This window comes from Nycticebus coucang, chromosome 1 (genome assembly GCF_027406575.1).
Source record: "Nycticebus coucang isolate mNycCou1 chromosome 1, mNycCou1.pri, whole genome shotgun sequence".
NCBI classification, from domain to species: Eukaryota; Metazoa; Chordata; class Mammalia; order Primates; family Lorisidae; genus Nycticebus; species Nycticebus coucang.
Genome location: NC_069780.1, coordinates 150,568,558 through 150,582,773, shown reverse-complemented (window position 1 = coordinate 150,582,773; position 14,216 = coordinate 150,568,558).

The following is a 14,216-nucleotide window of genomic DNA, read 5'->3' as shown; positions in this document are numbered from 1 at the left end:
GTGTTTTGTGAATTCAATAAATCTCTGTGAGCCTCCCTGTGTGCCAGGAAAAGTGCTGTGGCTTAGGGATACAATGGCAGATACAACAGAGGCGGCCCCTCCTTACCTGAACTCTAGAGTCTCACAAGGACTTATATACCAGAGGGATGAATTACTAACGTAGCATGCTCTGCTGGGGAGGGATTCTGGGAGGGACTTGGCAGGGACTCCCTGAGAAAAGGGATGTCGATATGAGATCTGAAAGAGGAATGAGGCAAGTGGAGGAGTCGAATACTATAGGCAGAAGCAATAGCACGTTCAAAGACCTAGATAGGAGAGAAGTCTCAGAACACTTGACGAAATGAAATAAAATTAATGACTGGAGCGGAGAGAGTGAGGGTGTTGAGAGGCAAGGCAGGACTGATGCCATGCCTATGAAGGATTTATTCCTTCCAGGAGTTTCTTTGACTGGTTTCTGATGATAAGCACTTACATAGTCTCTAGGCAGTTGTTAAGTTCTGCGATGATGACAGTATGTTTGGGCCTCATTGAACAGAACAGCATTTTATTGCACTTTGATGATTAATGACATCATGTCTCTGTCCAAGTAATCAGATTTTTAGAATGACATATTTTAAACTCAAGTCAACCAGATAAAAGCACAAAGACTAGTGAGCGGATACCTCATCTATATGTGAATAGAAAGAACTTGGAACTAGAGTCTTTTGTTTTGAACAGTCTTCCTCTTTGGCTGACTTTTAACTTTTAAAAACTTTATCTAAATGTTGTCAAACAGAGCAGAGTTTTTGACTTTTAAAACTTTATCTAAATGTTGTCAAACAGAGCAGACAAAGCAAAAACAAAACACTAGATACTGCTTGTAAGCTGTGACGCTCCTGTGTGCGTTAGCAGTTCAGCTTTTCCTTCCCAGAGCTGCACTGGCAATGATGGGTGGACAGCACCAGCAAAGGGCAGGTGGAGAGTCAGAGCTTCTAAGATCCAAGCCTTTTTTTTTTTTTTTCTTTGAGAAAGTGTCTCACTGTGTCACCCTGGGTAGAGTGCTGTACTGTCATAGCTCATAGCAATCTCAAACTCTTGGGTTCAAGTGATCTTCTTGCCTCAGTCTCCCAAGTAGCTAAGACTACAGGTGTCCACCACCATGCTTGGCTAGTTTTTCTACTTTTAGTATAGATGAAGTCTTGCTGTTGCTCAGGCTGGTCTCCAACTCCTGACTGAGCCTCCCAGAGTGCTAGGGTGACAGGAGTGAACCACCCTGCTTGACCTTCTGGATCCAGATTTTAAGGCATATGGGAATGGTATACTCCATAAAAAAGGAATTCTAGCCTTTGGTTCAATGTAGAATTAAAAAACTTATCTACATTAGCTGAAACCCTTAAACTTTTAGAGTTACATGATTTAGGACAGTCCTTAAATATGCTATTAATGGAAGTGCAATAACTATATGTAATAGTTGATATAAATTCTTAATTTTAATTGATTCTTAGTAGTACCTATAGAGTCTCACTATTTCTTTCTTGGAAAGAAAACTGCCAGTTGACACCCAGTCCCATTCTTGTTTGGGCATCTTGTTCTCAGTGAATTCTCCAGGATGTGCATGTCTCTCCCTTCAGGTATTTTGAGAGCTTGAAATCATAGTCTTGCATTTGTAGGGGGCTGGGAAGACCCAAGGCACATGCCTTTCCCAGGCACATAGTAAATAGTGTTCCCAAACCACCGTCAGTTTAACTGTTGAGACCCCTTTGCATTTAAATTTTTTTTCTTTATTTCAGTATTCTGGGAGGTCCTTGTAAAAAATTATTTTAAGATAATAGGGGAAAGTAAAAGATATGGACAGAAGGATTTTTAATGTTAAGAACAAGCCTATGGGGTGGCACCTGTGGCTCAAGGAGTAGGGCGCTGGCCCCATATACCAGAGGTGGCGGGTTCAAACGTGGCCCTGACCAAAAACTGCAACAACAACAGAAAAGAACAAACCTATGACAAAACCAGCCATTTGACATCTTTGGCATAGGTACAGGTATGTTTTCTGAACATTTACTCTTTTTTGGGGGAGGGGATGGATTGTCATGGTTGGGAAGATTTGTGCAACGATGAAGAGCTTCAACACAGATGAGAATTTTGCTAAGAGAAGGTCCCTAAAACACAGCACGTTCTTGGCAGTACAGTCAGGCATCCTTCCAGAGACAAAGGGAAGGTTGAGATAAGTTAGGATGAAAACTTGTTGGGAGGAAACCAAACAGACACGGTTGTGAAGATCTAGATTTTGATGCGGGAGCAGAGGAAGAGTCGGAAATAAAGTGTGAGAGGAGAACCACAGGAAAACTGGCTAGAAAGAAAGCCAGCTGTGGTTGAATTGAAAGTGAACCAGAGGGACAAATGGTGTGAAAAGCATCGTGACTGAGGATATCTGGTGCGTGGTGGGGGCCGATGGAGGGTGGTTTGCACAGAGGAAAGAGCTCAGGGTAGGGTCATAATTGGTAATGACTAGTGGGGTGTGTGTGTGTATGTATATATATAATTTTTTTTTTTTTTTTTTTTTAGCATGGGTGATGTGGTAAAGGGGCAAGTATAAGAGAAAGTCTGTGGTTATTTCATCTTCCTTAAGTGTTGGCTTTTATAAGAAATAGTGTTTTGTGGGTCAGATGATGATTTTGTGTATGGATACTGCAGCGTCCACCAGGGCACCTTCTTCTTAGGCTCACCTGCTGACCACAGGCACCCTCATCCTCAGTCTGCTCAGAATACTGTAGGGAAGGAAGGAACCACAGAGTGCCTGAGGGCAGTGTCAGCACCCCCTTCGTGGGCAACTTTCAGCCATCTTTCCCACTGTCTTCCCACCTGCTCAGGAGGGACTCGATTTGACCCTCCACGTGTAAGGACTGAAGCTCACATCGGCTGGGTATGAAGCATCCCTGATTTAGAATTTACTCTTCAGAGCCAATACCTCATGTAGCATTTCCCATCAGCTGTTCACGGATCATTTATGGCCTGCCTAGTCCAGATGCAGACGACCTATCAGGAGTCATTATCATCCTCAGTGACGTGGCCAGGCAACAGAGCTAACACAGTTTTTGTCAAGTTAGTTAGGAGACAAGGTGGAGAGTTAACTGAAGGTCAAATTCTCAAATAGAATAAAAATGGTTTTATTAACCCTTTATCCACAGACACCTGGAAAGTCTCTTGCACATGTGAAGCTATAGGCTGCCTAATGCTATTCTGGCCTAGACATTTGGTGATGAATCCATGTCTACTGAATGTATATGGGTGATGTGAAACACGAGTTCTTTTAAAGTTCAAATGGTCCAAACCGTGCTTCCAACTCTGCACCAGAGCTGTGTATGTAGCCAGGATTTTCGTTTTATTAGTTATTCCTCATTAAAGCATATCAAGTGAGAGCCTAATTCCTTTGTGTAACAGAGGCTCACCCTGAAACCTATCAAGAAAATTGTTTTCTCTTTAAATAAATATTTAGATAATGGCAAGACTTAAAAGTAAATGTACCTAGTAAAGAGGGATTGTGGTTTATGGACATGGTTTTTACTCTCCTAAAATGAATTTCTCTAGTCTTTTCACTTTGTCAGGCAAGACTTTGAGTATGTTTGTATCTGGGTAATTGCTGTTCAGGACACTGAGGATCGAGGGTTTTAAAAGAAGTGAAAGTTCAGAGTTCAGGTTGCTTCTCACCCTTTTGCTGTCTGTTGAATTTCTGTTTTAGGTGCAACTGTCCGCTCCTAGTTGTGTAATTCCTCCCCCCTTGCCCTGGTCTGCGTCTCCTTTTACCATTCTGTCACCTTTGGGGTTTCCTCTTCCATCTCTCCTTTGTTCTCTTAGCATTTGTTGTGTGACCAGCCACTGAAGGTACAATGACAATCATACTCTTCTGATCGGTACATTTGTAGATGGTTGGGAGCTAGACCTGTCAGGTTCAGGAGTGAAATAAAGCAACAGCCTCATGCTGCTATCGCTGTGCACATGGCAGGGCTCTGGTGCTCTGCATGGAGGGTAGCTAACTAAGTAGGCGAGGGGACTGAGAGAGCCCTTCCTCTGTTGGGCCCCCAGACCAGCCCCAACCCCGGGGAGTGCATTCACACAGACTGCAGTGGGAATCAGGCCTCCTGGGGTTGTATAACACAGCAGCTGGGACAAAAATATAAATAGCTTACTTGGGAAATATGGAGAGCACTGCTAGGGAAGGAGGGTGTGACACAGGGAAGGAAGGCAGCTGGTAGAGGGGTGCTGCCAAGCCAGCAACACCAGCAGACAACTGGAGCTTACACCTGTGGGGCACTGTAGAAAATGGTGCAGATCCAGCCCTAAGGATGGTGCCATGCGAGGCATGAAGGAGCTGGGATGTTTATACACCAACACCTTAGATTCATCGGTTGAGGGCTATTCCCAGAAATTGTTACCTCCCTGACATTTTGGCCTATTGCACATGGGCAGAGCTGATTTCTGGAAGAAAATTTCCCGGGCAAGAGATACTGATAATAGCATTTGGAAGTCACTTGAACATGGTGAATGATCCTGTGGCAGCTGTGTATTTTAAGTCTGGAAATGACATCACAGCTCTACTCTTTTATCTAGTTATAAATAGTCTCTCCCAAAAGTCCGAGGTCTTTTAACTGATATATAAGGATGAAAAGCTTAATCCAATGTATAAGGAACAGAACAGGAGAGTGCTCGGGAACTCCCGGGAGTCCCACCGCCTGGGTTTAAGTCTGATCTCTGCTTCTCGTGTAATTAGCTGTGTAATTGAGCCAGGTTCTGTCGTCTCTGTGTGCCTCAGCCTCCTCATTTGTAGAATTGGGACAATAAGTGTTTTTAATGAGGATTAAGTTAGATGACATAAATAAAATATGGAAACAGTACAGATTGGTAGGGTCACAGGGGTTTGCTCTCACAGAGTTTAACTTTTCATGACACGAGCAAACAGATCATCTTAATATGACATGATAAAATTTAAGATGGTGCCAGGCACCAAGTCCTTTGGGAACTCAGAGAAGGTGTGTGTAGCATAGCTGGGGAATGAGAGTAGCTTCCTGAGAGAGATGATGACTAAATTCCCAGATGGGGGTGGGGTGGGGTAAGGTGGGGGTTGGATGGAGCCAGATCTGCCAGGCACAGGGAATCGTGCTCCACGTAAAGTGAGCATGCATCACCCGCCTTTCTCTTGTTTGAATTGTGTGGGGTGGAGACATTGAGGAGGGAGTTTAGGTGATCAAACCTTTACCACTCTGAAGCTGCGGGAGAATGGGTGCAGGGTTAAGGAGGGCGAGGGGGCGTGTGGGTGTGGGGCTGAGCCCTGGCTGGCTGTCCCTTAGTAATTCTAACAATCTGCATGACTGCACGTGAGTCCTTTACCCTTTCTAAGGTCCCCCTGGAAGCAATGTGGGACTGAATTTGAATACTGGGGTAGTGATACTGGGGTAGTTATACTGGGGTAGTGATAAGGGCTTATAGCTCTGTCTAAGCAGGCTCCTTCAGAAACTGGTTTTGTGGGCAAAGTGTGCAGTTAGTTATGAGGTTACTGTGGACTTCGGTTTAGAGTTTTGACAAGTGTGGGGAAGTGTCTCCTCCCCTCTCATGCTTCCCACCTGGGTTCCCACCTGAGTTCTCAGTTCTTTGCCAAATTTCCCAAAGCTCCTTGGTGCAGAGACCTAGTCTCAGAGTGGGCCGCATCTCAGAATTTGGGGCACATTCTTTAGCTTAGACCTTTTGGGGTGGTCTTGTTCACTGATTTCCATCAGTGCCTGCTGAGATCTGGCAAGCAGACCCCCAGCCCAGACTAAGGGTAGACAGTAATGAGAGGCCATTGTGCGGCTGCACCAGTGCACAAGAGGTCTGCACTCTGCATTGTGGGTCTCAGATGCAGTTTTTTTTTTTTTATTAAATCATAGCTGAGTACATTGATATATTCATATATCATTCACTAGCTTCACAGACCGTTTACCAAGTTTCACATATACCCTTATAAGATGCACCACTGGTGTAATCCCACCAATCCCCTTCCCTCTACCCACCTCCCCCTCCCTCCCCTCCCTTTCCCCCTTCCTCCTATTCTTAGGTTGTAACTGGGTTATAGCTTTCATGTGAAAACCCTAAATTAGTTTCATAGTAGGGCTGAGTACATTAGGTACTTTCTCTTCCATTCTTGAGATACTTTACTAAGAAGAATATGTTCCAGCTCCATCCATGTAAACATGAAAGAGGTAGAGTCTCCATCTTTCTTTAAGGCTGCATAATATTCCATGGTGTACATATACCACAATTTATTAATCCATTCGTGGATCGATGGGCACTTGGGCTTTTTCCATGACTTAGCAATTATGAATTAGGCTGCAATAAACATTCTGGTATAAATATCTTTGTTATGTATGATGTGCTTTTTGGTCTTCTGGGTATATGCCCAGTAGAGGGATTACAGGATTGAATGGCAGATCTATTTTTAGATCTCTAAGTGTTCTCCATATCTCTTTCCAAAAGGAATGTATTAATTTGCATTCCCACCAGCAGTGCAAAAGTGTCCCTTTTCTCCACATCCGCTCCAACATCTCTGGTCTTGGGTTTTGTGATATAGGCTAGTCTCACTGGAGATAGATGGTATCTCAAAGTAGTTTTGATTTGCATTTCTCTGATGATTAAAGATGATGAGCATTTTTTCATATGTCTGAAGGCTGCGCGCCTGTCTTCTTCAGAGAAGTTTCTCTTCAAATCCTTTGCCCAGCCTGTGATGGGATCCCTTGTTCTATTCTTGCTAATGTGTTTGAGTTCTCTGGATTCTGGTTATTAAACCTTTTTTGGAGACATAACCTGCAAATATCTTCTCCCATTCTGAGGGCTGTCTGCTTGCTTTACTTACTGTGTTCTTGGCTGTGCAGAAGTTTTTAGTTTGATCAAGTCCCAGTAGTGCATTTTTGAAGCTGCTTTAATTGCCCAGGGGGGGCCCTCCTCATAAAATACTCACCCAGACCGATTTCTTCAAGGGTTTTCTCTGCACTCTCCTCTAGTATCTTTATAGTTTCATGCCTTAAGTTTAAGTCTTTGATCCAGTGAGAGTCTATCTTAGTGAAAGGTGTGGGTCCAGTTTCAGTCTTCTACAGGTTGCCAGCCAGTTCACCCAGCACCATTTGTTAAATAGGGAATCTTTTCCCCACTGAATGTTTTTAATTGGCTTGTCAAAGATTAAATAACGGTAAGTAGCTGGGTTCATCTCTTGGTTCTCTATTCTGTTCCAGACATCTACTTCTCTGTTTTTGTGCCAATACCATGCTGTTTTGATCACTATCGATTTGTAGTATAGTCTGAGGTCTGGTAGCGTAATTCCTCCTGCTTTGTTTTTATTTCTGAGTAATGTCTTGGCTATTTGAGGTTTTTTCTGATTCCATATAAAATGAAGTATTGTTTTTTCAAGATCTTTAAAGTATAACAGTGGAGCTTTAATAGGGATTGCATTTAAATTATATATTGCTTTGGGTAGTATGGACATTTTAACAATGTTGATTCTTCCCAGCCATGAGCATGGTATGTTTTTCCATTTGTTAATATTTTCAGCTATTTCTTTTCTTAGAGTTTCATAGTTCTCTTTATAGAGATCTTTCACGTCATTTGTTAGATAAATTCCCAAATATTTCATCTTCTTTGGCACTACTGTGAATGGGATAGAGTCCTTAACTGTTTTTTCAACTTGACTATTGTTGGTATATATAAAGGCTACCGATTTATGAATGTTGATTTTGTAACCTGAGACGCTGCTGTATTCCTTGATCACTTCTAAGAGTTTTGTAGTAGAGTCCCTAGTGTTTTCCAGATATACAATCATATCATCTGCGAAGAGCGAAAGTTTGATCTCTTCTGACCCTGTATGGATATCCTGGATCGCCTTTTCTTCCCTAATTGCGGTGGCTTAAACTTCCATTACAATGTTAAAAAGCAATGGAGACAATGGACAGCCTTGTCTGGTTCCTGATCTGAGTGGAAATGATTCCAATTTAACTCTATTCAATATGATATTGGCTGTCGGTTTGCTGTAGATGGTCTCTATCAGTTTAAGAAATGTCTCTTCTATACCAATTTTCTTAAGTGTTCTGATCATGAAGGGATGCTGGATATTATCAAAAGCTTTTTCTGCATCGATTGAGAGAATCATATGGTCTTTGTTTTTTAATTTGTTTATGTGCTGGATTACATTTATAGATTTACGTATATTGAACCAGCCTTGAGACACTGGGATAAAATCGACTTGGTCATGATGTATAATTTGTTTGATGTGTTGCTGGATTCTGTTTGTTAGGATCTTGTTGAATATTTTTGCATCTAGAGTCATTAGTGATATTGGTCTATAGTTTTCTTTTCTTGTTGGGTGTTTTCCTGGTTTGGGGATCAGGGTGATGTTTGCTTCATAGAACGTGTTAGGTAGTCTTCCTTCTTTTTCTACCTTTTGGAACAGGTTGAGTAATATAGGTACTAATTCGTCTTTAAAAGTTTGGTAGAATTCTGACGTGAAACCATCTGGTCCTGGGCTTTTCTTTTTAGGGAGGTTTTCTATGGTTGATGCTATTTCCAAACTTGATATGGGTCTGTTCAACATTTCCACTTGATTCTGGCTAAGTCTTGGAAGGTGACGTGCTTCCAAGTATTGGTCAATTTCCTTCAGATTTTCATATTTCTGAGAATACAGTTTTTTGTAATATTCATTAAGGATTTTTTGGATTTCTGAGGAGTCTGTTGTTATTTTGTCTTTGTTGTTTCTGATTGATGAGATTAGAGATTTTATTCTTTTTTTTCTGATTAGGTAGGCCAAAGGTTTATCTATTTTATTGACCTTTTCAAAAAACCAGCTTTTTGATTTATTGATCTGTTGTATTATTCTTTTGTTTTCAATTTCATTTAATTCTGCTCTAATTTTGGTTCTTTCTTTTCTTCTACTGGGTTTGGGGTTGGAATGTTCTTCCTTTTCCAGTTGCTTGAGATGTCCCATTAAGTTGTTAACTTCCTCTCTTTCCGTTCTCTTGAGGAAGGCTTGCAGTGCTATAAATTTCCCTCTTAGAACTGCCTTTGCGGTGTCCCAGAGGTTCTGATAGTCCGTGTCTTCATTGTTGTTTTGTTCCAAAAAGTTGGCAATTTCTTTCTTAATCTCATCTCTGAGCCAGTTATCATTCAGCATAAGGTTATTTAACTTCCATGTTTTTGTATGAGTATGCAGATTCCTGTTGTTACTCAGCTCAAGTTTTATTCCATGGTGGTCCGAGAAGATGCATGGAATAATTTCTATTCCTTTAAATTTACTGAGCTTAGACTTGTGACCTAAGATGTGATTGATTTTGGAGTAAGTTCCATAGGCTGATGAGAAGTATGTGTATTCAGTTTTGTTGGGATGAAATGTTCTGTATATGTCTGCTAAATCCAAATGTTGGATGGTTAGGTTTAAATCTAAGATTTCTTTGCTCAGCTTCTTGTTGGAGGATCGATCCAACACTGCCAAAGGAGTGTTGAAATCTCCGACGATTATGGAGCTGGAGGAAATCAAGTTGCTTATGTCTGTTAGAGTTTCTCTTATAAATTGAGGTGCATTCTGGTTGGGTGCATAGATATTAATAATTGAGATCTCATCATATTGAGTATTACCCTTAGCAAATATGAAGTGACTATTCTTATTCTTCCTTACATTTGTTGGTTTAAAGCTTATTGTATCTGAAATAAAATTGCAACACCTTCTTTTTTCTGATTACCATTTGCCTGAAATATGGATGACTATCCTTTCACCCTGAGTCTGTATTTGTCTTTTAAGTTAAGATGTGACTCTTGTATGCAACAGATATCTGGCCTAAGTTTTTGTATCCAGTCAGCTAACCTATGCCTCTTTAGAGGACAGTTTAAGGTGTTCACATTAATGGAGAATATTGATAAGTCTGGTGAAATTTTGGGTATTGAGTTTTTCAAAGGTCCAGTGGGCATTTTTAATCCTTTCACCAGTGTGGAAATTGGAGTTTGATCCGACGTTTCTGAGTGAGTTTACTTTTGTGGTATAGGATTGGGTTGGTCATTATGGAGGATAGGTTTGAGAATATCCTGAAGAGCTCATTTGGTTATGGTAAATTTCTTCAACATATGAATGTCATTGAAGTATTTAATTTCTCCATCATAAATGAAACCCAGTTTAGCTGGATACAAGATCCAGGGTTGAAAGTTATTTTGCTTTAGGAGATTAAAAGTTGGTGACCACCCTCTTCTGGCTTGAAAAGTTTCAGCAGAGAGATCTGCAGTCATTCTAATATTCTTGCCTTTGAAGGTAATGGTTTTCTTTCTGCTGGCAGCTTTGAGGATTTTCTCCTTCATATTAACTTTTGTGAAGTTAAATTATGATATGCCTGGGGGATGTCTTATTGGGGTTGAGTCGTGCTGGGGTTCTGAAGCTATCCACTATCTGAATTTCAGAATCTCTAGGCATGTCTGGAAAATTCTCTTTCATAATTTCATGCAGAAGGGCCTCTGTGCCCAGCAAGACCACTTCATCTGTTTCTGGAAGTCCTATGATTCGGATATTCACCTTCTTCAAATTATCCCAGAGCTCTCTGAGAGAATGATCCGTTTTTGCTCTCCATTTGTCTTCCTCTTTGAGAGTTTGGGAGCGTTCAAAGGCTTTATCTTTGATGTCAGAAATCCTTTCTTCTGCTTGCTCCATTCTGTTGCTGAGGGATTCTATTGTATTTTTTATATCTTTGAGGGCTGCAAATTCTTGCTTCAGTGTGTCTAAGTCTTTGATGGTTTTGTCTTTAAATTCATTAAATTCTTGAGACAACTTTTGAATTTCTCCTCGAATTCCTAATTCCACTTTGTTTATCTTGTCTGCAATCCAAATTCTGAATTCGATTTCTGACATCTCAGCCAGTTGTTTATGAATGGGATCTTCAATTGCATCTGCCATATCTTTCCTTGGGGGGGTTGATCTATTCTGGTTATTCATGTTACCAGAGTTTTTACGCTGATTCTGCCCCATGGTTGTTTTACTCCCTCTTATTTTTTCCCCTGGGGCTTTGTCGAGGGCCTGTAGAGTGTTGTGGCCTGAGAACTGGGGCCCTGTCTTGTGTGGTGGGGCTAAGTGGTTCTGTCTTGTTTTCAGCTGGTTTATGTTCCACCCTAGTGAAACAGATACTCTGGATTGAAGTCTCAGCTGTGGAGAAATATCAGCAATTAAGTCACCCCACCCTCCACCGGCAAACAATTGGAAAAGAAAAATCAAACCTTCCTACTACCGTGCACCCAGGGCACCACCTGATTTGTCCTCAGGTGATTGGTTCAGTTCAAAAAGTCCAAATCAGTTGTCTCAGTCTGCACCTGTCTTGGGTGAGAGAGTTTAAGAGGTCTCTGGGAACTGGATCACAGGGGTCTGGTGACTACTCTGGTGTGGCTTGCTCCAGTGCTGCATGGAGTCAGGAGGAGCCACCCAGCCAATAGATCAGTCTGGGAAGGTTGATGCCTCCTTCCCACCTTGCACCGCTGTCACACCCAGTCACTGATAGCCCTGCAGTTGGCTGACCCAGTTGCCTGTAGTGAATAGGTACTCTAGGAGTTTGCACCTGCCTGAATCACAAGGAAGTCTGCCAGGCCACTGCGCTCTGCCTCTCTCTAGCAGGAGGAGGTGAGGCCTGACAACCTCGGGCGCTTGATGAAGGTTGGGGTGTTTTCACTCAGGTCCAGTCTCGCCCCTGATTAATGTTACTGATAGAACAGAGCAGAACAACTCTGTGGTTCCCCTGCAGAACAGAAGCTGAATTGAGTTCCAAATCAGCTTGTCTTTGCTCTTGTATTGTCTATAGGCTGACGATCCCCTGAGGGCCAGTTGTGTCTTAGGTTTAGTAAAATGGACCTCTGGGTCAGCCCTGCCCTGGGAATTTCCCCGGTTTGCAAGTTGGAGTAGCCTCAGGCAAATCCTATACTCAGAGTCTCTGGTTGCCCAGGGAGACAGGGGGTGTGGCTTCAGAATATTCGGTAGTAAGCTGTATTGCTAGCAAAAGAGGGCTACTGTTTTATGGCTTAGGCAACCGCTGTTCCGGTGTAGCTTCCTTCTGGCCAACCATCCTCTCTCCACTCCTGTACCCCAGAGTCTGCACCGACTGGCTGCAGCCCAGCACTGTCTACACCCCTCAAGCAATCGCCCAAGAGTCTGGACCCCTGGGAGACAGGCCTCCAGACCTTGGAGCGAGAGCAGAGGGGAGCGCGGGGAGCGCTGGGAGCCTGGGGCTGCGGGCAGAGAACACACACAGCTTTACTCAGTTTTATGCCTGGCCATATTGTCACCAAAAGACGGCTGTTGCACTGTGCCTCAGGGAACTGCCACTCAGTTGCGGTCCCCTCTCCACTGACCGGGACTGGCCTCCAGACCTCAGTGTGAGTAAAGGGGAGTGCTGGGAACTCAGAATTCCAGGTAGAGACTATATACAGTTTATACAGTTTTATGCCTGGCAGGAGGATGCCGTGGCACCCTAGTAGGGGAGGTAGGTCCAGTTTTTAGAGGGTCTCTCCCGTGGAGTGTAGTGGGAGGACCTTTGAACTTTTGAACTCTGCTCAATTTTTTGTGGGGCACTCTGAGCTGTTCTCATGGGGGAGGGGACTCCCATCCGCTTGGTGATGGATTTTGTACCTTTTGTTTGTATCCTTGTGGTCGCAGCTCACCTCAGCGGGGTTGACGTGCGTTCTTCAACCTTCTCTCTTAGTGCAGCTCAAATCCACCAGGTTACTTGCTAAATTTCTGTCCTTTAACTCTCCTACTGCACGGGAGCCTCTGTGGAAAGCTGGCTTCAGTCAGCCATCTTGTCTCCTCCCCGTCAGATGCAGTTTTGATGCATTATTTGGTATCAGAACTAGGCTTTTGGTATTTGGGAGACAGCACAACCTCCAACACATCATCTCAGAGATGGACCTCTCGCCTCCATGATGTCTTTCTACTGGCACTGCTATTTGATGCAGGTTGACATTAAAGAGGTTGGAGAGTTCAGCTGATGTTAATATAGTTGCTTCTCCACCTAAGAAGACTAAGATGGAAAAATGAATTTAATGTATAAATTAATTGGTCAAATGGTTAGGCCAAGCCCTATAGAAGTCACCTGGTTTTTCTACCTAAACAGATGCTCTAGGCCACTGCAAAACATCTATCCAGTCTAGTCAGATCGTTTCTCTCTCCTGCCATTTATCTCCATCATGTTGTCAAGCTGTGTATCAGTTAAGAATACTTATTAGTCAAGGTTAGGTTCAAGTGTTAGTTACGTTAATAGTAAAATCAAAATAACAGTAGCTTAAACAAGGCATGAGTGTTCTCTTTTATCTCCCTCTCATATTTCTTTCTCATATCAATGTCAGCCTGTGGGTGGTACAGGTGGCACGGTCACGTATGGTTCTTGACTACGCTTCTGTGTGTGCTTCTTTCTCTAGGACACCACTGGATAAAACTCCATCATATGGTCATACTTGGCTGTGTGGGGCAGTTGGGAAATGTAGTTTTTTTCCTAAGTGATCATGTGCCCTGCTGAAAGTTGAGAGCTCTACACCTGCAAGCTCTATGTCATAAAGTCTGCTGGTACCCAAGCTCCTTGTTGCTCCGTCATGCAGGATGTCCATGGTCACCTTGTGGTCCAAGACAGCTGCTCCTACTCCTTCATCATAGCCACTTTCCAGCTAGTGCTAAGAAGAAAGAGCTGAAAAAGGGCATGGTACATCCCATAGGCCCTTCCAAAAAGCTGTGTATATTTCTTTCTCTAGGACACCATTGGACGAAACTCCATTGTATGGTCATACTTAGCTACATGGGGCAGCTGGGAAATGTAGTTTTTTTCCTAAGTGGTCATGTGCCCAGCTAAAAGTTGAGAGCTCTATTGCTAAAAGAAGAAAAGGAGAGGTTATATGAGGGGATAATAGGCAGTTTCTATCACTAACTGGATTTAAGCCTTCATGGTGGTGTGTTATCTTGGACATAGACTTAGAATTCTTTGAGCTTCAGTTTTCTCATCTGAAAATCATTATAATAATATTTACCTCACTGAAGTTTTTGCAGGACAATACAAAAATTAAATAAGGCAATGTTTGTGAAAATGGTCAATAAACTAGAAAGCATGATGCAAGACTTTATTAGCCAATAATTTTTTTACATTATTATTTTTTTTTTTTGTAGAGATAGAGTCTCACTTTATGGCCCTCGGTAGAGTGCCATGGCATCACACAGC